We start from the raw sequence: 19901 nt of genomic DNA on the forward strand, positions 1-19901 counted from the left end.
CCTTCTCTCGGAGCTTCGCCTAATTGATGTTGCCTATGAAAGGGGAATACTGAGTTGGGCTTGATTCTAAACTCAACTGGGCTGGCTGATGCTATCAGTCCTATGTCCCCATCCCCTTTCGACCATACTTCTTGTGGTACCTGGGCCAGTACCCTATTTACCCTTTCGTCTGGTTCTTCCACACGTTCGGGTGAGCAGCATACGTTCATTATTCTTCCCTCGGCCAGTGCCTCACATGGCAGATCCCTGCATATGGGGCACTTTTGCCTTGCACATATGGCGCATTGTCTTTCTACAAAGTCATGCACATGTCGTACCATGTACATGTCGTGGGGCGTCGCGTATGTATCATGTGTATGCCGGTGGTCACTAACTCCCTCTGAGCGTGGGCTGAGCCCTTGCTCTCTGCTGCACCATCTGCAGCCCTTTGTCTGATATGGGCATTTTACCGGGCATTGCACTACCTTTCCCTGTCCTTCCCGATCGGCACAGGGTATCCTGAGCACATGAGTACGCGTTGCCCACGAATCCCATTCGGGATCGCTCGGCGTAAATGGCACATGATTGCTGGAGTCCCAGCACCTCCGTCCAGAACCCTTGAACAATTTGTATATACAGTAGGGGTTCCCGAACGGGCATCCTTCCTTATATGGGACCATTGGGGCGTCTGTCGCTGCGCTGTATTCGCGCAGCACTGTTACCTGAGGTACTCCCCAGGTCACAAATGGGTATTCATCTCCCACTAATCTGTACATTTTCCGCTGTCCTTCTCCTGAGCTAGTAGTTTGCCAACCCTGTGTTTGCTCATCCACGGGCCGCCATTTGGCATGTTGCGCCCGTAGCATTACTGGGCCCAAATCCTGGGCCTTGAAACCCCTTCCCACTCTCAAGGTTATATGTGGGACAGAACCCCTTACTCTGAAATGATGTGAGAGTCCCTCCTTCTGGAGGCCCTCACGGAACTGTACTTCGGCCGCCATACCCTCTTCGGCTATGACTATTGCGCATACATCAAGTGGATATTTTACATTTGGGTCCATTTCCTGTAACCACGCTTCTTCTTTTTCTTTATTTACATCAGGCTCGAACTTCAGGGTACAGTGGTATGGGGTATTGGGTTGTCGCATTGATCCGTCTATTACGGGGCCAAAATCTCTTTCTAGTTCCCTTACCACTGAGTCCAGGCTGGGCTCTAGGTCCCCTATCCAATATGCCTGCCTTAGTTTTTGGTTTTCGAACCACTCTGGTCCTCCGTTGAGAGACTGTTCTGTCTCCTCTAAGAATCGTACTACCATTTGGCTCTCTATTTCGGGTATTTCTACTCCATCTGGTGTACATTCTATGCTGAGTCCTAATCGGCATATTGCATCTCTTCCTAACAGATTGATTGGGGTACTTTCTGCTACTATTATAGGAATTTTGACTTCCCTGTCTTCGATTCGAATTGTTACTGGGACTGTTACTGGGGTTAATTGTATTTTTCCCGAAAAGCCAACCGTCTTGCGGAATTTTCCTCTAGACATTGGGAGGTGTTGGGCGTCTTTGGGTTGAAGACAGGTGTAGGTTGCTCCAGTGTCAACCAAGCATTGTACGCTTACGCCCCCTATTTGAACCCTCAACAATGGTTCGCCTTCAACTCCTCTTGATATTATGAGGAATTGACCTCCCGTTGGCTTTTCTGGGCCCCGTCAACCCGAATACGGGTTCCCCCCGTATGGGGAGACGGGCCCCTGAGCGCTCTGTTGAGTTGTTACATATTGTACCTGGGGCTGGACCGTCTGCTGCTGCTGCTGTGGCTGCAGGACAGGCTGCATTACCGTCTGCATTACCGGCTGGGCAACTGCCTGCACAGCTGGTTGGCTAACTGTTTGCATTACTGGTTGGCTGACTGTTTGCATTACTGGTTGGGCTACCGCACGCTGGACTTGTGGCTGCATCATAACCTGAGGCGCCATTTGTTGGGGATAAGTCATAGGCATCATTGCCACTTGACCTCCCATATACATGGGGGCCATCTGCATCTGGGGCTGCTGCACTTGTTGCTGTTGTTGGGTCTGATACCCTCCTCCCTGATTATTCTGATTGTTTTGGCGGTTTTGGCGATTGTTTCCCCCTTTCCAGTTGCCCTTTCCACCCCCATTGTTCTGCTTGGGGTGGGGGCATTCTCTGCTAAAATGCCCATCCTGATGACAGTTCCAGCAACCATCTCCTTTCTGATTTTGCCTCTGATTATTTCTCTGGCCTTGGCCTTGGTTTTGTCCCTGTCCTTGATTCTGTGTTTGGGGCTGCCCTCCCTTCTTTAATTCCCCCAGCTCCTGCCTCATTTCTTGGAGCATCTGGAGCATCATGTCTGGGGGCTGGGGTGGCCCTTGTACCAGGCCACCCCCCATAATTGGTCCGGGTTGCCCCACCACAGCTTGTATTTTGGGTGGTTCTTGAGCTAGGACTGCGGCCTGGATGGCCGCTCCCTTGGTCTTTTTGCTTAATTCTTGTATCTGCATCTGGGTGAGTTTGGCCGCAGCGTCCTCGGCCTTGCGCTTTTTGTCCTCTTTCTCCTTCCGGAATGTTTCCATCTGGAAGTCTACCATAGCCTTAAACTCCTCCTGAGTGCAGAACCTGGACCTTTGGTCTTTTTCTATTGCTTCCGCCACTGGGGCGGGCAGTGCGTCCCGGACAGTCTGTCTGAACAGTGCCCGGACCGCATCATTTAAATCTGGGCTCTGCTGCATTCTAGCTCTCCACGTGTCTTCTGCCTTTTCCATAAAATTCATCGGGCATTCATCATCTCTGATTTTATCTATGTACCTGCCTTTGTATTTCATGGGGTATGCCTCCCTCAAGGCTTTCCATATCTGGGGCCTGAACTTGTCGAATCGTACGGCGTCTAACGCATTATCTTTCATTGCGCCCTTGAGTTGCGGATCTGCATTCTCAAATATCATATCAGCCTGCCCTGATCCCATAATCCTGCTAAACATGTGTTTCATGTCCCCTAACATGAGAATCTCATTGGTGGTTTCAAGCTCAAATTTGCTGATCCACATTCCAGCTCCATCTTGTATTACTGGGAGCCTGGAGATCATGCCTTCCATATCATGGTGTCTCCAGGCGGCATATTGATCGTTACCTGCCCCATCTATCATGAGTGGGGCCATCACGCTTATTTCGTCATCAGATTCTATTTCGGGTACCCAGTTTACCTCCTTGGCCCTTTTCTTTCCTGCCTTCCTCATCTTCTCTAGCTCCTTTCTTTCCTTCTCCAGTTCCTTCCTGGACGTACATATTCCTTTTTTCACCTCACTTTCTATCTCATCTAGCCCCTTTCTTACTCCCTTCCTCAGGGTGCTGAACCCCTTCTCCACCCCCCTCTTGGCTTGGGATAGGTTCTGTATTCCCAGGGCTACCAACGCGGGAGGGATCATTACCATCATTGTTTGTCCCTCACTGTCTTTCTTCCATGCTCGTCCCCCGGCGCCCTTACACTTAGGGTTTCTGGAGCGACTTTGGTGAACTGACAACCCTCTACGTCCCTCATACAATTCATTGCAGTTCGCGCACTGATGTGGGTCCCTCAAAGAGGCGGATCGTCTGGGCGGGGGTGGACTAAATGCATCTGGTCCCACTCCCCCCACTGCTCCCTGATCCCCCTCCTCGTCCTCACTTGAGTCTGCCTCCTCGGGGCCTGAGCTATCATTGTCGAATTCATCTGAGGGCCATCCCACGGGATGGCATTTACACCAACGGCACTCTCCGCATGGGCACTTATCTTCGGCCATACGCCTTATTTCTTTAGCCTCCTCTGCCTGCTTATCGCGGGTGTTCTTTAACTCCTTTCTTATTTCTGCTATGTCGTCATCCGTTTTGGTGTGGGCCTTTTTTAGTGTCTCCTGCACGCGGCGCTCATGATCATCTCTATTCTGCTCGATCATGGCTAGGGCATCGATATGTTTCTCCACATACATAAGGTAGTTCTCATCCCTAGTTCGCACGCATGCTTCTTCGGACGCCTGCAGCATTCGTTCTAATTGCTGTGTCTTTCCGGATGCCAGGACCCTATCGTTAGCCAGTTCTTGTTTGAGTTTGTCAATCTTTTCCTGCATTTGCTTACGTTCTGTCTGGCCCTCATCTGCCCGGTCAGCGAGGCTCTTTCCTCCTGCGTGACAGTCAACCCTAGCATGGTCTAACTCTATCCTTAGATCTTCCAGCTGTTTCTTCCAATGCTTCATTCTTCCCTTTATTTCCTCCTGCCCCCTTTCCAAATCATGCTGGGCCACCCCTTGCTTTCTTATAGCCTGCGTCACCTCATCTATCTGTCCTTTCATTGTGGCTCCATCTTGGCGTATGAGATTTCCAAGGGAGTGTTCAAGCCGGCTATACTCGGAGTGCACCAGTTTTTCCATTTTATCTTCTACATGGCTGATTTCCGCATCCAATTTCTTCACCTCAGCTTCAGCCTTTCTACACCGAATTCGTGTACATTCTCCCTCCTCCTCATTCTTTCTTATCAGGTCCTCTAGCCTCCCAATTTCTTGCCTTATCATTTCTGCCCTCCTATCATCCTCGCTACGCCTTGGGCCCCGGGGTGGGGTAGGCGGCCGTGCGCCCATATCATGTCCCCCTGGGGAGGCCATAGAGACGTATGAGTCCGCACCGCTGGCCGCCGCGCCACCCCCTCCTGCCCTTCGAGGGGCTGGAGGCTTTGGTGTACTGACCGCTATGCTACCCCCTCCTCCTCCCTTAGGGATTGGGGGTTTTGTCTCACTTGTCGCCGCGCCGCCCCCTCCTGTCCCCTGAGGGGCCGGGGGTTTTGGCGCAGGGGCTGGGGGCCCCTGTGGCATTGGGGTGTCTGGGCGTTCTACCTTAACTTGTACCCCTGTCTGCCCTCCTGTACTGGGGGTCTGTGCTTGCACGGGGTTTTTGGGTGTACTATGGGCGCAGGGTGGTCCTGGGCTAGATGGCGTAGAGGGCCCACTCGACCCCCTTCTTGCTTCTTCTGCCCTTCTGTCAAACATTTCCATACGTTCCTTGAATTCTCGTCTCTTTCTGGTAATCTCGTCCTCTATAATAGGACACTGCTTAGCGGGCCCTTGGGGCCCTCCTCCCAGCCTGTACTCTCTTAACCTCCTTTCAGCACTCTTTCTTATATCCCATTCCAACTCCTCTTCGTCTGAGTCTCCCCCCGGGTCTTGTCCTGCAAGCCCAGGCCTCTCCTGCCTTTCCCTCTCCTGCCAGGTGACCTGGGGGCACTCCCTATTCTCCCCACAAGGCATACCTGCCTGATGGGGCTGACCGGATGGTTGGGGGCAGACGAGCGGGGGCCCTGGCAACTCTTCACTTGTGTACATGTGTCTCGGCCTAGCCACAGGTGGGCCTTCCATGTGCACATGCCCATTCCCACCTCCCGCCATTGGCGGGTAGGGGAACACCATCCCAGGTAGAGGGATGGTGGGCATGGGCCTGGGGTACATTCCTCCCTCCATCCAGGCCATCCCTGGGGGAGGCCTCAAGTGAAGACGGCAATACACGTCATTACACCCTGTACACCCATGGGGTGAGGCCATAGCCTCGTGAGGAGGGACATGCTGCTGAGTCAACTGTGGGGGAGACACAGTTATCGCGGGCAGAGGTGGATATATTCTACTAGCCTCCTCTGGGGCAGTCCCGTCTTTTGAGGCATACGGGGGCGGCCGACCTTGCTCTTCGCATGCTGCCTCCGGCGCTTCCCTGTCTGTGCTCCCTTCGTCCTCTGGTTCTCTCAAGCTTGCCATTTTAGAAAATTCTTTCAGCACTTCTAATTCGGCCTGCCGTTTGTTCTGACGTTTCACTCCTTTTTCTGCTCTCTTGTAATTCCTTATCTTCTCCTCCATCTGAATCATCAGTGGCAGAGACATTGAGCCCTCGGGTGGCCAGGGGGTATTGTCAGTCCTGGTCCTCTCTGCCCATTTCTTGCTGACATGCTCAGCCACCTTAGCCCCTTCTGGCCACTTCTTGATTACCCTCTGTAGAGGGGTGAGCTCTGCCATTCTCACTGGTGAGCACTACTTGCACCCTCTTGGGTACAATTAATTCCTACTGCCTCTCTGCCCGTACTATCGCACTGATCGCTCAATTGGGCCCAGTTGGCCCAGATCCTCCACCACTGCACTAGCAGAACCACTATCAGTACCACGGTCAACAATATCCACCAATATCTTTTTCCAGACCTCAGCTCCCTGAGCCTTCTCTCCTGGTCCATACACTATGGTTCAATTGGGGCCTACTCTGTCACTAGGTGGCACTGTGTGCCGTGGAAATCCACTATTGTGTTTTTCTAGTCTTCAGCTCTTAATTCTAAGGCTATATAGGCAAATGCTCCCAGTACAGTGTTGAATGTTATGGAGATATCAGTTTGTGTCTGGGTGTCTACCACTGTAACCCTGGTCTTCCCTCCAAGGGTACTCTTCAATGTTATGTGTTTAGTCCCTTTCACAACGCAATGAATCTCTTTTGATTCTGAAAACTTGAAGGGCATTCTCCTTCTACCCCTCTTAACCTACTGCCAAGGCTCAGCCCTGTTGCCGGGGCTCGGGCCGTCTTAAGACTTATATTTCGATAGGACCTCCGGTGGCACTGAGCTTCCCACCTGGAACACGCGATGGCTACGCAGGCTATGGCCTGCCAGTAAATTACCCACTAGCAGATATGCTTCACCTAGGGTGTTGAACCAGTGTGTCTGAACAGTGTGGTTGGGGGGTTCTGTTACAAAAACTACGGTCCTGCCGTCAGAGTGTCCACAAGGGCAGTGTCTCCACACTGATACGTAAATGCTGTCTCCACTATATTCAGCAATGATACCCAGCATCACTCCTCCTTATAAACCCACACTCGACAACCCTTTTTTCTTTTTTCTCCTCTCCTTTTATTTTTATTACTTTGCAGTACAATATAACAGGCACTTGGGGCAAGAAGAAAAGAAACCACTATCCGTGTCACTCTTATGTATTTCATATGTAAGGCACGATACACAGGTTACAGCAAAGGCACAATCATGGGAGTACAAGAATTTGGCACAGCTTCATAACATAGGCAAGTAGCTCAGCACACTCGGATCTTTTTATCACTCTTGGGCATTCACACCTGGCCTTGAGGCGGGGGGCGTCTTGCGTTGTCTCTGTACTGAAGTATGGAGGCCCTCGCCTCGTACGCTTTCTTCACTCTACGCCGGTTCTGCTTGTGAATGGCGCGTCTTATGGCTCGGTAGAGCCGCCTGTCTTTAAGCGCCCAACACACCTCGTCCGCTACCCTCTCTACTGCTACTGTGGGGCTTCTGGTCTCTGCATTGAACCGCTCTACAGCCTGGCCTACCTTTCGTTTCAATGTTAGGTTGTAGATGGGGTTTTTCTTGTCCCACAGCAGGGTAATTTGTATCCCTTTCTCCTGGCCTACACTTCCTGGCCCCTGGCCTATTTCTTCAGTACTCTCGTTTTGTTCCTTTTTCTTTTGCTTCAGTAATTCTGCTATTTCTGCTTCTAACTCTGCCTCGTACTTCAGTAGCTCCCTGCGGCGCTGCGCTCGCTCTGTGACTGTCTGATGTTCCAACTCTGTCTGGCTTTCTACAGTTGTGTCAGCTGCTATCTCTTCCGGCCCTTCACTCCCTCCCTCTTCCTCGGAGCCTACCTCACTATCGTCTCCTATCCCAAATATCTCAATGCACTCTTGCTTAATCTTTTCAGAGTACTTTGGGCCTTGAGGCTGGTCCCCCTCACTGTCTGAGATGACTACAGGGGCACCTCTACGCTCATCAGGCTGGGTTGGTTCGTAGTACAGGGGTATATTGTTACTGCTACTCTCTGGTACAGTTGGTTCGTAATTGGGAGATGGCTCAGGGCGGTAGCTTGCACTGTCATCAAAAACAATTGGTTTACAATGATCACAATAAGCAGGGAGGCCTGCTCCAGGGTTGGTTGCAGATAGCCACTTGAACACTTCGTAGAGCACTTGATATGCGTTGCCCTGAACAGCTGCTTCGGGCTGGCGGTACACTCTGTAGACCGGGGACTCTGCAGTCGGTGGGGTCAGTTCTTCAATAACTATCTCTCGCATCTAAGGTACACATGCACCAGGGAAAAACAAAGGGACAGAACCCTCTTCAGTTATTGTCACTCCACCTCACTCCTACTGCAATGACACCAGTCTCTTATACCCACTTCAACGCCAATGCACACATAACACAGTTACTTTTCACACAAGGAGGAAAACAATCCGCTGAACAACCGTCAGCAACGGCGCGCGTGACACAGCTCGTCACCGCCCGTAACCAGGGGAGATCACTTTCTCAACCCAACCATGCGCATAACACTGGCCACTTTAAACAATTATTTTGCTCGCTTGGCACTTGGTAGGCTGTTTGGCACTTCAACAACACTTCTTGATGTACATGTGTCAATTTGTTACTTTAGTTCTGGGTTCCTTACTTACAGAAAGTTTTTCCTTCAGAGCAACCCTCTCTTACTCCCCAGAGCCCAACGCCGTTGACCAAATTAAAAGCTTAAACGCTTCTTACCTTGGAGCCGGCTTTGGCGCTGAGGTCTGCGGGAGAAGTGGTGTCGCTCGTTGGGGAAATCTCTGAAGCGCTAGTCCCTGAAGTAAGGTCGCCAAGCTTTGTCGTGGATTTTTGCTGGTTCTCTGACCGCCTGGGGCAGCAAAAGCGCCCGCTGAAGTTCTGACCTCAAGCAAACGGACCCACAACAAAACACACAATGTACTCAGAAGTTTAAGTAGTTGTTGAGAGAATTTATTACTTACAATTGCAAATAATGACAGAGTGCCAAACATACATAGTAATACCAAGTCATGATAAAAGAGAAAGGTTTGCAGCCAAAAGGCCAACAGACTACCTTATACCAACGAGCGAAGTGCTGATCAGCCCTGAGAAGATGCCTTCGGAGTGTGCAAGTCAATCGTCCAACAGCTTCTGCCTCTCTGGGGCCAGGGGCTCTGCTTTTATGCAAAAAGAGCCCCATGGCCCCTCCTATTTGATTTATGACGTATCGGCAGGTTTACAATTGTGGATTTCTATATTGCTTATGCCATTAAAAAATAATGATACATCAGCAATGCAATGTTTTCCTCAAACTCCCTTATCCAACATTTCTTACTAATGGTGTTTTACTTGGAGTCAACAGTTTTCCTGGTAAACCCCATGTTTTTGAGTCGAAATATTGCTGATACAGGGCCTTGACCAACACTCCAACCCCTGGTCTAGCGTATGTCTGTTTATCTATGACCTTTTCAAGTTCCCCTTTTCATGGAAGCATAACCCCCGCGCCCTCCTGTTCTCTACAGGAAGCAGGGCTCGACGCCTACACAAACAGAGCTCCTTGCTTCTCTGGAAAACCCCAGCTGTGATTCTCCTTAGGCAAGCACACTGGTCGTCTGAGGAGAGTGCTGAGTGTGCATTTCTTCCCCAGGCCCACACGTTCAGTAGGCCCACACGCTCAGTCTCACACTGGCCTGCATGCATACGTGTCTAGGCCTGTGACTCGCAACACTGTGCTGACATGCAGTACAGTGTTGGTTGACCTCTCTATGATATTAAGCTTTTCTTCCCTGTGTGACATAAACAACTTATTTTGTTAGTTTTATAATGTTTTTTTATTCTGCTGCATCACCGAAAATGACCACAAAATTGCGCAGCACAAGCAGCATGTTTGCTCGAGAGGCAGAACACACAAGCGCCCTGTGCTCTCACAGTCAATGCAGCAAGACCGCTGCATTCAATCCAAGGCCTTGTTATGATAGAGGAGTTGCAGCTGTGCTTTGCTGCCTAGCAGGGATACAAATCGGGACTGGACCACTCCTACAATGTAAATCGACGCCTGAACAGGGACTTGAACCCTGGACCCTCAGATTAAAAGTCTGATGCTCTACCGACTGAGCTATCCAGGCTTCGAAGGAAGAGTATGCTCAGCGGACGCCAGACGCTAACCCTAGAGCATTTCACCAGAACATGAGTGATCTGAATATCGCAAGAACAGCAGCGCATGCAGCAGGACGTTTGCGCGACCGTCGAGGGCGAAGTCAGAGTCCATTTGTCAAAGGCACTGTTGCTAACCAGCTAGCGCCTTTACCAGTGGGACATTGCATGGCGGCCAAGTGAACTGCTGAGTTTGTCAGCGGCGACATTGCCGAGAACCGCACCCAACTTGTGGTTCTCGACATTTGTCATGCAGCCAACAGCTCAGAACAAGGACAAGCCGTGACTGAGCTGTTCCTAAAGCATCGCCTGAACAGGGACTTGAACCCTGGACCCTCAGATTAAAAGTCTGATGCTCTACCGACTGAGCTATCCAGGCTTCGAGAATACTGCAGGCACATGAGTGGTCAGATCCCGCAGGACTATGTGGGTCTGGCGAAAAGGCAGGATGAGAAAATGTAGCGAAAGACCCTGTTGTTTTGCGATGGTATCTGCGCAGGACCTCGTGGCGCAACGGTAGCGCGTCTGACTCCAGATCAGAAGGTTGCGTGTTCAAATCACGTCGGGGTCATTGCTGGACACTGCCTTTTGAAGAGGTGTCACTGAAAGAAGCCTGAAAATTGCGCAGCACAAGCAGCATGTTTGCTCGAGAGGCAGAACACACAAGCGCCCTGTGCTCTCACAGTCAATGCAGCAAGACCGCTGCATTCAATCCAAGGCCTTGTTATGATAGAGGAGTTGCAGCTGTGCTATGCTGCCTAACAGGGATACAAATCGGGACTGGACCACTCCTACAATGTAAATCGACGCCTGAACAGGGACTTGAACCCTGGACCCTCAGATTAAAAGTCTGATGCTCTACCGACTGAGCTATCCAGGCTTCGAAAGAAGCCTATGTTCAGCGGACGCCAGACGCTAACCCTAGAGCATTTCACCAGAACATGAGTGATCTGAATATCGCTAGAACATCAGCGCATGCAGCAGGACGTTTGCGCGACCGTCGAGGGCGAAGCCGAAGTCCATTTGTCAAAGGCACTGTTGCTAACCGGCTAGCGCCTTTACCAATGGGACGGTGCATGGCAGACAAGTGACGCTGAGTTTGTCAGCGGCGACATTGCCGAGAACAGCACCCAACTTGTGGTTCTCGACATTTGTCATGCAGCCAACAGCTCAGAACAAGGACAAGCCGTGACTGAGCTGTTCCTAAAGCATCGCCTGAACAGGGACTTGAACCCTGGACCCTCAGATTAAAAGTCTGATGCTCTACCGACTGAGCTATCCAGGCTTCGAGAATACTGCAGGCACATGAGTGGTCAGATCCCGCAGGACTATGTGGGTCTGGCGAAAAGGCAGGATGAGAAAATGTAGCGAAAGACCCTGTTGTTTTGCGATGGTATCTGCGCAGGACCTCGTGGCGCAACGGTAGCGCGTCTGACTCCAGATCAGAAGGTTGCGTGTTCAAATCACGTCGGGGTCATTGCTGGACACTGCCTTTTGAAGAGGTGCCACTGAAAGAAGCCTGAAAATTGCGCAGCACAAGCAGCATGTTTGCACGAGAGGCAGCACACACAGGCTCCCTGTGCTCTCACAGCAAGACCGCTGCATTCAATCCAAGGCCTTGTTGTGACAGGCGAGTTGCAGCTGTGCTATGCTGCCTAACAGGGATACAAATCGGAACTGGACCACTCCTACAATGTAAATCGACGCCTGAACAGGGACTTGAACCCTGGACCCTCAGATTAAAAGTCTGATGCTCTACCGACTGAGCTATCCAGGCTTCGAGGGAAGACTATGCTCAGCGGACGCCAGACGCTAACCCTAGAGCATTTCACCAGAACATGAGTGATCTGAATATCGCAAGAACAGCAGCGCATGCAGCAGGACGTTTGCGCGACCGTCGAGGGCGAAGTCAGAGTCCATTTGTCAAAGGCACTGTTGCTAACCAGCTAGCGCCTTTACCAGTGGGACATTGCATGGCGGCCAAGTGAACTGCTGAGTTTGTCAGCGGCGACATTGCCGAGAACCGCACCCAACTTGTGGTTCTCGACATTTGTCATGCAGCCAACAGCTCAGAACAAGGACAAGCCGTGACTGAGCTGTTCCTAAAGCATCGCCTGAACAGGGACTTGAACCCTGGACCCTCAGATTAAAAGTCTGATGCTCTACCGACTGAGCTATCCAGGCTTCGAGAATACTGCAGGCACATGAGTGGTCAGATCCCGCAGGACTATGTGGGTCTGGCGAAAAGGCAGGATGAGAAAATGTAGCGAAAGACCCTGTTGTTTTGCGATGGTATCTGCGCAGGACCTCGTGGCGCAACGGTAGCGCGTCTGACTCCAGATCAGAAGGTTGCGTGTTCAAATCACGTCGGGGTCATTGCTGGACACTGCCTTTTGAAGAGGTGTCACTGAAAGAAGCCTGAAAATTGCGCAGCACAAGCAGCATGTTTGCACGAGAGGCAGCACACACAAGCTCCCTGTGCTCTCACAGTCAATGCAGCAAGACCGCCGCATTCAATCCAAGGCCTTGTTATGATAGAGGAGTTGCAGCTGTGCTATGCTGCCTAACAGGGATACAAATCGGGACTGGACCACTCCTACAATGTAAATCGACGCCTGAACAGGGACTTGAACCCTGGACCCTCAGATTAAAAGTCTGATGCTCTACCGACTGAGCTATCCAGGCTTCGAGGGAAGACTATGCTCAGCGGACGCCAGACGCTAACCCTAGAGCATTTCACCAGAACATGAGTGATCTGAATATCGCAAGAACATCTTTGCATGCAGCAGGACGTTTGCGCGAGCGTCGAGGGCGAAGTCAGAGTCCATTTGTCAAAGGCACTGTTGCTAACCAGCTAGCGCCTTTACCAGTGGGACATTGCATGGCGGCCAAGTGAACTGCTGAGTTTGTCAGCGGCGACATTGCCGAGAACCGCACCCAACTTGTGGTTCTCGACATTTGTCATGCAGCCAACAGCTCAGAACAAGGACAAGCCGTGACTGAGCTGTTCCTAAAGCATCGCCTGAACAGGGACTTGAACCCTGGACCCTCAGATTAAAAGTCTGATGCTCTACCGACTGAGCTATCCAGGCTTCGAGAATACTGCAGGCACATGAGTGGTCAGATCCCGCAGGACTATGTGGGTCTGGCGAAAAGGCAGGATGAGAAAATGTAGCGAAAGACCCTGTTGTTTTGCGATGGTATCTGCGCAGGACCTCGTGGCGCAACGGTAGCGCGTCTGACTCCAGATCAGAAGGTTGCGTGTTCAAATCACGTCGGGGTCATTGCTGGACACTGCCTTTTGAAGAGGTGTCACTGAAAGAAGCCTGAAAATTGCGCAGCACAAGCAGCATGTTTGCACGAGAGGCAGCACAAAAAGGCTCCCTGTGCTCTCACAGCAAGACCACTGCATTCAATCCAAGGCCTTGTTATGATAGAGGAGTTGCAGCTGTGCTATGCTGCCTAACAGGGATACAAATCGGGACTGGACCACTCCTACAATGTAAATCGACGCCTGAACAGGGACTTGAACCCTGGACCCTCAGATTAAAAGTCTGATGCTCTACCGACTGAGCTATCCAGGCTTCGAAGGAAGAGTATGCTCAGCGGACGCCAGACGCTAACCCTAGAGCATTTCACCAGAACATGAGTGATCTGAATATCGCAAGAACAGCAGCGCATGCAGCAGGACGTTTGCGCGACCGTCGAGGGCGAAGTCAGAGTCCATTTGTCAAAGGCACTGTTGCTAACCAGCTAGCGCCTTTACCAGTGGGACATTGCATGGCGGCCAAGTGAACTGCTGAGTTTGTCAGCGGCGACATTGCCGAGAACCGCACCCAACTTGTGGTTCTCGACATTTGTCATGCAGCCAACAGCTCAGAACAAGGACAAGCCGTGACTGAGCTGTTCCTAAAGCATCGCCTGAACAGGGACTTGAACCCTGGACCCTCAGATTAAAAGTCTGATGCTCTACCGACTGAGCTATCCAGGCTTCGAGAACACTCCCTGCACATGAGGGGTCAGATCCCGCAGGACTATGTGGGTCTGGCGAAAAGGCAGGATGAGAAAATGTAGCGAAAGACCCTGTTGTTTTGCGATGGTATCTGCGCAGGACCTCGTGGCGCAACGGTAGCGCGTCTGACTCCAGATCAGAAGGTTGCGTGTTCAAATCACGTCGGGGTCATTGCTGGACACTGCCTTTTGAAGAGGTGTCACTGAAAGAAGCCTGAAAATTGCGCAGCACAAGCAGCATGTTTGCACGAGAGGCAGCACACACTGGTTCCATGTGCTCTCACAGTCAGTGCAGCAAGACCGCTGCATTCAATCCAAGGCCTTGTTATGATAGAGGAGTTGCAGCTGTGCTATGCTGCCTAACAGGGATACAAATCGGGACTGGACCACTCCTACAATGTAAATCGACGCCTGAACAGGGACTTGAACCCTGGACCCTCAGATTAAAAGTCTGATGCTCTACCGACTGAGCTATCCAGGCTTCGAAGGAAGAGTATGCTCAGCGGACGCCAGACGCTAACCCTAGAGCATTTCACCAGAACATGAGTGATCTGAATATCGCAAGAACAGCAGCGCATGCAGCAGGACGTTTGCGCGACCGTCGAGGGCGAAGTCAGACTCCATTTGTCAAAGGCACTGTTGCTAACCAGCTAGCGCCTTTACCAGTGGGACATTGCATGGCGGCCAAGTGAACTGCTGAGTTTGTCAGCGGCGACATTGCCGAGAACCGCACCCAACTTGTGGTTCTCGACATTTGTCATGCAGCCAACAGCTCAGAACAAGGACAAGCCGTGACTGAGCTGTTCCTAAAGCATCGCCTGAACAGGGACTTGAACCCTGGACCCTCAGATTAAAAGTCTGATGCTCTACCGACTGAGCTATCCAGGCTTCGAGAATACTGCAGGCACATGAGTGGTCAGATCCCGCAGGACTATGTGGGTCTGGCGAAAAGGCAGGATGAGAAAATGTAGCGAAAGACCCTGTTGTTTTGCGATGGTATCTGCGCAGGACCTCGTGGCGCAACGGTAGCGCGTCTGACTCCAGATCAGAAGGTTGCGTGTTCAAATCACGTCGGGGTCATTGCTGGACACTGCCTTTTGAAGAGGTGTCACTGAAAGAAGCCTGAAAATTGCGCAGCACAAGCAGCATGTTTGCACGAGAGGCAGCACACACAGGCTCCCTGTGCTCTCACAGTCAATGCAGCAAGACCGCCGCATTCAATCCAAGGCCTTGTTGTGACAGGCGAGTTGCAGCTGTGCTCTGATGGCTAACAAGGACACAAATCGGGACTGGACCATTCCTACAATGTAAATCGACGCCTGAACAGGGACTTGAACCCTGGACCCTCAGATTAAAAGTCTGATGCTCTACCGACTGAGCTATCCAGGCTTCGAAGGAAGAGTATGCTCAGCGGACGCCAGACGCTAACCCTAGAGCATTTCACCAGAACATGAGTGATCTGAATATCGCAAGAACAGCAGCGCATGCAGCAGGACGTTTGCGCGACCGTCGAGGGCGAAGTCAGAGTCCATTTGTCAAAGGCACTGTTGCTAACCAGCTAGCGCCTTTACCAGTGGGACATTGCATGGCGGCCAAGTGAACTGCTGAGTTTGTCAGCGGCGACATTGCCGAGAACCGCACCCAACTTGTGGTTCTCGACATTTGTCATGCAGCCAACAGCTCAGAACAAGGACAAGCCGTGACTGAGCTGTTCCTAAAGCATCGCCTGAACAGGGACTTGAACCCTGGACCCTCAGATTAAAAGTCTGATGCTCTACCGACTGAGCTATCCAGGCTTCGAGAACACTGCCGGCACATGAGAGGTCAGATCCCGCAGGACTATACGGGTCTGGCGAAAAGGGAGGATGACACAATGTAGCGAAAGACCCTGTTATTTTGGGATGATCTCTGCGCAGGACCTCGTGGCGCAACGGTAGCGCGTCTGACTCCAGATCAGAAGGTTGCGTGTTCAAATCACGTCGGGGTCATTGCTGGACACTGCCTTTTGAAGAGGTGTCACTGAAAGAAGCCTGAAAATTGCGCAGCACAAGCAGCATGTTTGCTCGAGAGGCAGAACACACAAGCGCCCTGTGCTCTCACAGTCAATGCAGCAAGACCGCCGCATTCAATCCAAGGCCTTGTTGTGACAGGCGAGTTGCAGCTGTGCTCTGATGGCTAACAGGGATACAAATCGGGACTGGACCACTCCTACAATGTAAATCGACGCCTGAACAGGGACTTGAACCCTGGACCCTCAGATTAAAAGTCTGATGCTCTACCGACTGAGCTATCCAGGCTTCGAGGGAAGACTATGCTCAGCGGACGCCAGACGCTAACCCTAGAGCATTTCACCAGAACATGAGTGATCTGAATATCGCAAGAACAGCAGCGCATGCAGCAGGACGTTTGCGCGACCGTCGAGGGCGAAGTCAGAGTCCATTTGTCAAAGGCACTGTTGCTAACCAGCTAGCGCCTTTACCAGTGGGACATTGCATGGCGGCCAAGTGAACTGCTGAGTTTGTCAGCGGCGACATTGCCGAGAACCGCACCCAACTTGTGGTTCTCGACATTTGTCATGCAGCCAACAGCTCAGAACAAGGACAAGCCGTGACTGAGCTGTTCCTAAAGCATCGCCTGAACAGGGACTTGAACCCTGGACCCTCAGATTAAAAGTCTGATGCTCTACCGACTGAGCTATCCAGGCTTCGAGAATACTGCAGGCACATGAGTGGTCAGATCCCGCAGGACTATGTGGGTCTGGCGAAAAGGCAGGATGAGAAAATGTAGCGAAAGACCCTGTTGTTTTGCGATGGTATCTGCGCAGGACCTCGTGGCGCAACGGTAGCGCGTCTGACTCCAGATCAGAAGGTTGCGTGTTCAAATCACGTCGGGGTCATTGCTGGACACTGCCTTTTGAAGAGGTGTCACTGAAAGAAGCCTGAAAATTGCGCAGCACAAGCAGCATGTTTGCACGAGAGGCAGCACACACAGAATCCCTGTGCTCTCACAGCAAGACCGCTGCATTCAATCCAAGGCCTTGTTATGATAGAGGAGTTGCAGCTGTGCTATGCTGCCTAACAGGGATACAAATCGGAACTGGACCACTCCTACAATGTAAATCGACGCCTGAACAGGGACTTGAACCCTGGACCCTCAGATTAAAAGTCTGATGCTCTACCGACTGAGCTATCCAGGCTTCGAAGGAAGAGTATGCTCAGCGGACGCCAGACGCTAACCCTAGAGCATTTCACCAGAACATGAGTGATCTGAATATCGCAAGAACAGCAGCGCATGCAGCAGGACGTTTGCGCGACCGTCGAGGGCGAAGCCGGAGTCCATTTGTCAAAGGCACTGTTGCTAACCAGCTAGCGCCTTTACCAGTGGGACATTGCATGGCGGCCAAGTGAACTGCTGAGTTTGTCAGCGGCGACATTGCCGAGAACCGCACCCAACTTGTGGTTCTCGACATTTGTCATGCAGCCAACAGCTCAGAACAAGGACAAGCCGTGACTGAGCTGTTCCTAAAGCATCGCCTGAACAGGGACTTGAACCCTGGACCCTCAGATTAAAAGTCTGATGCTCTACCGACTGAGCTATCCAGGCTTCGAGAATACTGCAGGCACATGAGTGGTCAGATCCCGCAGGACTATGTGGGTCTGGCGAAAAGGCAGGATGAGAAAATGTAGCGAAAGACCCTGTTGTTTTGCGATGGTATCTGCGCAGGACCTCGTGGCGCAACGGTAGCGCGTCTGACTCCAGATCAGAAGGTTGCGTGTTCAAATCACGTCGGGGTCATTGCTGGACACTGCCTTTTGAAGAGGTGTCACTGAAAGAAGCCTGAAAATTGCGCAGCACAAGCAGCATGTTTGCACGAGAGGCAGCACACACAAGCTCCCTGTGCTCTCACAGTCAATGCAGCAAGACCGCCGCATTCAATCCAAGGCCTTGTTATGATAGAGGAGTTGCAGCTGTGCTATGCTGCCTAACAGGGATACAAATCGGGACTGGACCACTCCTACAATGTAAATCGACGCCTGAACAGGGACTTGAACCCTGGACCCTCAGATTAAAAGTCTGATGCTCTACCGACTGAGCTATCCAGGCTTCGAAGGAAGAGTATGCTCAGCGGACGCCAGACGCTAACCCTAGAGCATTTCACCAGAACATGAGTGATCTGAATATCGCAAGAACAGCAGCGCATGCAGCAGGACGTTTGCGCGACCGTCGAGGGCGAAGTCAGAGTCCATTTGTCAAAGGCACTGTTGCTAACCAGCTAGCGCCTTTACCAGTGGGACATTGCATGGCGGCCAAGTGAACTGCTGAGTTTGTCAGCGGCGACATTGCCGAGAACCGCACCCAACTTGTGGTTCTCGACATTTGTCATGCAGCCAACAGCTCAGAACAAGGACAAGCCGTGACTGAGCTGTTCCTAAAGCATCGCCTGAACAGGGACTTGAACCCTGGACCCTCAGATTAAAAGTCTGATGCTCTACCGACTGAGCTATCCAGGCTTCGAGAACACTCCCTGCACATGAGGGGTCAGATCCCGCAGGACTATACGGGTCTGGCGAAAAGGGAGGATGACACAATGTAGCGAAAGACCCTGTTATTTTGGGATGATCTCTGCGCAGGACCTCGTGGCGCAACGGTAGCGCGTCTGACTCCAGATCAGAAGGTTGCGTGTTCAAATCACGTCGGGGTCATTGCTGGACACTGCCTTTTGAAGAGGTGTCACTGAAAGAAGCCTGAAAATTGCGCAGCACAAGCAGCATGTTTGCACGAGAGGCAGCACACACTGGCTCCCTGTGCTCTCACAGCAAGACCGCTGCATTCAATCCAAGGCCTTGTTATGATAGAGGAGTTGCAGCTGTGCTTTGCTGCCTAGCAGGGATACAAATCGGGACTGGACCACTCCTACAATGTAAATCGACGCCTGAACAGGGACTTGAACCCTGGACCCTCAGATTAAAAGTCTGATGCTCTACCGACTGAGCTATCCAGGCTTCGAAGGAAGAGTATGCTCAGCGGACGCCAGACGCTAACCCTAGAGCATTTCACCAGAACATGAGTGATCTGAATATCGCAAGAACAGCAGCGCATGCAGCAGGACGTTTGCGCGACCGTCGAGGGCGAAGTCAGAGTCCATTTGTCAAAGGCACTGTTGCTAACCAGCTAGCGCCTTTACCAGTGGGACATTGCATGGCGGCCAAGTGAACTGCTGAGTTTGTCAGCGGCGACATTGCCGAGAACCGCACCCAACTTGTGGTTCTCGACATTTGTCATGCAGCCAACAGCTCAGAACAAGGACAAGCCGTGACTGAGCTGTTCCTAAAGCATCGCCTGAACAGGGACTTGAACCCTGGACCCTCAGATTAAAAGTCTGATGCTCTACCGACTGAGCTATCCAGGCTTCGAGAATACTGCAGGCACATGAGTGGTCAGATCCCGCAGGACTATGTGGGTCTGGCGAAAAGGCAGGATGAGAAAATGTAGCGAAAGACCCTGTTATTTTGGGATGATCTCTGCGCAGGACCTCGTGGCGCAACGGTAGCGCGTCTGACTCCAGATCAGAAGGTTGCGTGTTCAAATCACGTCGGGGTCATTGCTGGACACTGCCTTTTGAAGAGGTGTCACTGAAAGAAGCCTGAAAATTGCGCAGCACAAGCAGCATGTTTGCTCGAGAGGCAGAACACACAAGCGCCCTGTGCTCTCACAGTCAATGCAGCAAGACCGCCGCATTCAATCCAAGGCCTTGTTGTGACAGGCGAGTTGCAGCTGTGCTCTGATGGCTAACAAGGACACAAATCGGGACTGGACCATTCCTACAATGTAAATCGACGCCTGAACAGGGACTTGAACCCTGGACCCTCAGATTAAAAGTCTGATGCTCTACCGACTGAGCTATCCAGGCTTCGAAAGAAGCCTATGTTCAGCG

At 51.7% G+C, this 19901-nt stretch overlaps 34 non-coding genes across 34 annotated transcripts; 11 read left to right on the forward strand and 23 right to left on the reverse strand.

Moving 5' to 3' along the window:
* Window positions 1-9854: 9854 nt before the first annotated feature.
* Window positions 9855-9927, reverse strand: trnak-uuu (transfer RNA lysine (anticodon UUU)). Its single transcript has one exon. It is a non-coding gene; the product is annotated as a tRNA-Lys (tRNA).
* A 334-nt stretch (window positions 9928-10261) lies between these two features.
* trnak-uuu (transfer RNA lysine (anticodon UUU)) lies at window positions 10262-10334 on the reverse strand. The gene has a single exon. It is a non-coding gene; the product is annotated as a tRNA-Lys (tRNA).
* Window positions 10335-10454: 120 nt separating this feature from the next.
* On the forward strand, window positions 10455-10526 carry trnaw-cca (transfer RNA tryptophan (anticodon CCA)). The gene has a single exon. It is a non-coding gene; the product is annotated as a tRNA-Trp (tRNA).
* Window positions 10527-10762: 236 nt separating this feature from the next.
* On the reverse strand, window positions 10763-10835 carry trnak-uuu (transfer RNA lysine (anticodon UUU)). Its single transcript has one exon. It is a non-coding gene; the product is annotated as a tRNA-Lys (tRNA).
* A 332-nt stretch (window positions 10836-11167) lies between these two features.
* trnak-uuu (transfer RNA lysine (anticodon UUU)) lies at window positions 11168-11240 on the reverse strand. Its single transcript has one exon. It is a non-coding gene; the product is annotated as a tRNA-Lys (tRNA).
* Window positions 11241-11360: 120 nt separating this feature from the next.
* On the forward strand, window positions 11361-11432 carry trnaw-cca (transfer RNA tryptophan (anticodon CCA)). Its single transcript has one exon. It is a non-coding gene; the product is annotated as a tRNA-Trp (tRNA).
* A 227-nt stretch (window positions 11433-11659) lies between these two features.
* Window positions 11660-11732, reverse strand: trnak-uuu (transfer RNA lysine (anticodon UUU)). The gene has a single exon. It is a non-coding gene; the product is annotated as a tRNA-Lys (tRNA).
* Window positions 11733-12066: 334 nt separating this feature from the next.
* trnak-uuu (transfer RNA lysine (anticodon UUU)) lies at window positions 12067-12139 on the reverse strand. Its single transcript has one exon. It is a non-coding gene; the product is annotated as a tRNA-Lys (tRNA).
* A 120-nt stretch (window positions 12140-12259) lies between these two features.
* On the forward strand, window positions 12260-12331 carry trnaw-cca (transfer RNA tryptophan (anticodon CCA)). Its single transcript has one exon. It is a non-coding gene; the product is annotated as a tRNA-Trp (tRNA).
* Window positions 12332-12567: 236 nt separating this feature from the next.
* Window positions 12568-12640, reverse strand: trnak-uuu (transfer RNA lysine (anticodon UUU)). The gene has a single exon. It is a non-coding gene; the product is annotated as a tRNA-Lys (tRNA).
* A 334-nt stretch (window positions 12641-12974) lies between these two features.
* Window positions 12975-13047, reverse strand: trnak-uuu (transfer RNA lysine (anticodon UUU)). Its single transcript has one exon. It is a non-coding gene; the product is annotated as a tRNA-Lys (tRNA).
* A 120-nt stretch (window positions 13048-13167) lies between these two features.
* Window positions 13168-13239, forward strand: trnaw-cca (transfer RNA tryptophan (anticodon CCA)). The gene has a single exon. It is a non-coding gene; the product is annotated as a tRNA-Trp (tRNA).
* Window positions 13240-13466: 227 nt separating this feature from the next.
* trnak-uuu (transfer RNA lysine (anticodon UUU)) lies at window positions 13467-13539 on the reverse strand. The gene has a single exon. It is a non-coding gene; the product is annotated as a tRNA-Lys (tRNA).
* Window positions 13540-13873: 334 nt separating this feature from the next.
* On the reverse strand, window positions 13874-13946 carry trnak-uuu (transfer RNA lysine (anticodon UUU)). The gene has a single exon. It is a non-coding gene; the product is annotated as a tRNA-Lys (tRNA).
* A 120-nt stretch (window positions 13947-14066) lies between these two features.
* On the forward strand, window positions 14067-14138 carry trnaw-cca (transfer RNA tryptophan (anticodon CCA)). Its single transcript has one exon. It is a non-coding gene; the product is annotated as a tRNA-Trp (tRNA).
* A 236-nt stretch (window positions 14139-14374) lies between these two features.
* On the reverse strand, window positions 14375-14447 carry trnak-uuu (transfer RNA lysine (anticodon UUU)). Its single transcript has one exon. It is a non-coding gene; the product is annotated as a tRNA-Lys (tRNA).
* Window positions 14448-14781: 334 nt separating this feature from the next.
* Window positions 14782-14854, reverse strand: trnak-uuu (transfer RNA lysine (anticodon UUU)). Its single transcript has one exon. It is a non-coding gene; the product is annotated as a tRNA-Lys (tRNA).
* A 120-nt stretch (window positions 14855-14974) lies between these two features.
* trnaw-cca (transfer RNA tryptophan (anticodon CCA)) lies at window positions 14975-15046 on the forward strand. Its single transcript has one exon. It is a non-coding gene; the product is annotated as a tRNA-Trp (tRNA).
* A 236-nt stretch (window positions 15047-15282) lies between these two features.
* On the reverse strand, window positions 15283-15355 carry trnak-uuu (transfer RNA lysine (anticodon UUU)). The gene has a single exon. It is a non-coding gene; the product is annotated as a tRNA-Lys (tRNA).
* A 334-nt stretch (window positions 15356-15689) lies between these two features.
* On the reverse strand, window positions 15690-15762 carry trnak-uuu (transfer RNA lysine (anticodon UUU)). The gene has a single exon. It is a non-coding gene; the product is annotated as a tRNA-Lys (tRNA).
* Window positions 15763-15882: 120 nt separating this feature from the next.
* On the forward strand, window positions 15883-15954 carry trnaw-cca (transfer RNA tryptophan (anticodon CCA)). Its single transcript has one exon. It is a non-coding gene; the product is annotated as a tRNA-Trp (tRNA).
* A 236-nt stretch (window positions 15955-16190) lies between these two features.
* trnak-uuu (transfer RNA lysine (anticodon UUU)) lies at window positions 16191-16263 on the reverse strand. The gene has a single exon. It is a non-coding gene; the product is annotated as a tRNA-Lys (tRNA).
* A 334-nt stretch (window positions 16264-16597) lies between these two features.
* On the reverse strand, window positions 16598-16670 carry trnak-uuu (transfer RNA lysine (anticodon UUU)). Its single transcript has one exon. It is a non-coding gene; the product is annotated as a tRNA-Lys (tRNA).
* Window positions 16671-16790: 120 nt separating this feature from the next.
* Window positions 16791-16862, forward strand: trnaw-cca (transfer RNA tryptophan (anticodon CCA)). The gene has a single exon. It is a non-coding gene; the product is annotated as a tRNA-Trp (tRNA).
* A 227-nt stretch (window positions 16863-17089) lies between these two features.
* trnak-uuu (transfer RNA lysine (anticodon UUU)) lies at window positions 17090-17162 on the reverse strand. Its single transcript has one exon. It is a non-coding gene; the product is annotated as a tRNA-Lys (tRNA).
* Window positions 17163-17496: 334 nt separating this feature from the next.
* trnak-uuu (transfer RNA lysine (anticodon UUU)) lies at window positions 17497-17569 on the reverse strand. The gene has a single exon. It is a non-coding gene; the product is annotated as a tRNA-Lys (tRNA).
* Window positions 17570-17689: 120 nt separating this feature from the next.
* Window positions 17690-17761, forward strand: trnaw-cca (transfer RNA tryptophan (anticodon CCA)). Its single transcript has one exon. It is a non-coding gene; the product is annotated as a tRNA-Trp (tRNA).
* A 236-nt stretch (window positions 17762-17997) lies between these two features.
* trnak-uuu (transfer RNA lysine (anticodon UUU)) lies at window positions 17998-18070 on the reverse strand. Its single transcript has one exon. It is a non-coding gene; the product is annotated as a tRNA-Lys (tRNA).
* Window positions 18071-18404: 334 nt separating this feature from the next.
* Window positions 18405-18477, reverse strand: trnak-uuu (transfer RNA lysine (anticodon UUU)). Its single transcript has one exon. It is a non-coding gene; the product is annotated as a tRNA-Lys (tRNA).
* A 120-nt stretch (window positions 18478-18597) lies between these two features.
* Window positions 18598-18669, forward strand: trnaw-cca (transfer RNA tryptophan (anticodon CCA)). Its single transcript has one exon. It is a non-coding gene; the product is annotated as a tRNA-Trp (tRNA).
* Window positions 18670-18896: 227 nt separating this feature from the next.
* Window positions 18897-18969, reverse strand: trnak-uuu (transfer RNA lysine (anticodon UUU)). Its single transcript has one exon. It is a non-coding gene; the product is annotated as a tRNA-Lys (tRNA).
* A 334-nt stretch (window positions 18970-19303) lies between these two features.
* Window positions 19304-19376, reverse strand: trnak-uuu (transfer RNA lysine (anticodon UUU)). The gene has a single exon. It is a non-coding gene; the product is annotated as a tRNA-Lys (tRNA).
* Window positions 19377-19496: 120 nt separating this feature from the next.
* On the forward strand, window positions 19497-19568 carry trnaw-cca (transfer RNA tryptophan (anticodon CCA)). The gene has a single exon. It is a non-coding gene; the product is annotated as a tRNA-Trp (tRNA).
* A 236-nt stretch (window positions 19569-19804) lies between these two features.
* trnak-uuu (transfer RNA lysine (anticodon UUU)) lies at window positions 19805-19877 on the reverse strand. The gene has a single exon. It is a non-coding gene; the product is annotated as a tRNA-Lys (tRNA).
* Between the last annotated feature and the right edge of the window lie 24 nt (window positions 19878-19901).

This window comes from Engraulis encrasicolus, unplaced genomic scaffold, assembly GCF_034702125.1.
Source record: "Engraulis encrasicolus isolate BLACKSEA-1 unplaced genomic scaffold, IST_EnEncr_1.0 scaffold_370_np1212, whole genome shotgun sequence".
NCBI lineage: Eukaryota > Metazoa > Chordata > Actinopteri > Clupeiformes > Engraulidae > Engraulis > Engraulis encrasicolus.